This window comes from Octopus bimaculoides, chromosome 1 (genome assembly GCF_001194135.2).
Source record: "Octopus bimaculoides isolate UCB-OBI-ISO-001 chromosome 1, ASM119413v2, whole genome shotgun sequence".
Classification (NCBI taxonomy): domain Eukaryota; kingdom Metazoa; phylum Mollusca; class Cephalopoda; order Octopoda; family Octopodidae; genus Octopus; species Octopus bimaculoides.
Window position 1 is genome coordinate 48,940,021 of NC_068981.1, and position 1,435 is coordinate 48,941,455.

Here is a 1,435-nt window from a genome sequence, read left to right on the forward strand (position 1 = left end):
TATATATATGCATACACACACACACATATATGTATACGTTTCTCTCCCACCCTCTCTATTTCTTCTCTCTCTCTCCCTCTCTCTCTCTCTCTGTATATATATATATATATATATATATATATTGTTTTTTTTTGTTATTGTTATTTTCTTCTTCTTCTTCTTCTTCTTCTTCTTATTATTATTATTATTATTATTCTTATTATTAATATTATTATTATTATTATTATTAAACAGTATAAAACGCGAAATAATTCAGTTGTCAATGATTGTGAATGAGGTGTAGGTTAGTACCTACATTGCTAGAAATAAGAATGAAAATCCCTTTGAGTCGCAGGTCAACACATGTGCTTTTCTTGTTTTTTTTTTTATTTTGTATTTTGAGGCACTCAGATCATTTGACATTTATTTCCAATCTAGGTGTTATCCTACATCTTCAGTCACAACTAGTGTCAATTGAATATGTGTGTGTGTGTGTGTGTGTGTGTGTGTGTGTGTGTGTGTGTGTGTGTGAGGCTTAAAACGGAGAAGGGATAACAGAGAGAGAATGAGAGAAAGTAAAATAGGGGTAGAGTATAAGCAGTATGTGCTTCATAAGTATTGCATATGATGGATATAGAGGCACAGTTACAGAGTGAGAGAAAGCGGGGAGGAGAGGGGGAGGGTATGCAAGGGGTATGAAAAGAGACACAGGAGGGAGAAAATGTGTGTCTGAGGTGTTGAGTTGGTGTTAGATTGAAAATATATCTATAGTCAGTCACACAAGCATTTAGCAAAGTTCACATTGTTTAATGCAATCGGAAAACAATAACTAAACTGTTACAAGTGCCTGTTAATGAAACTAAAGCAACTTAGAGCTTGCTAACTACTCCTGAGTATATTGCATGAGTATGTAAGTGACACTGTCTGAGATTGTGTCTCTGTCTGAGAGTGTGTGTGTAGCTATGTGTATGCCTCTGTCTCTATAACATATGTGCATATACAAGGCGTGCGAGATGGCAGAAACCTTAGCACCCTGGGCGAAATGGTTAGCGGTATTTCGTCAGTCTTCATGTTCTGAGATCAAATTCCGCCGATGTTGACTTTGCCTTTCATCATTTCGGAGTCAATATATTAAGTACCAGATGCGTACTGAGGTCGATCTAATCGACTGGTTCTCTCCACCAAAATTTTCGAGCCTTGTGCCTAGAGTAGAAAAGAATATATATGCATATGTATATGAAATTTGAGCGTATGCATACATGTATAAAGAATTGTATGTAATGTCTGTGAGTGCATACACTCACATATATATGTGTTTATGTATACACGCACACACGCACACAGACACACACGCACACACACACACACACATATATATATATATATATATGTATATATATATATATATATATATATATGTATATATATATATATATGTATATATATATATATATAT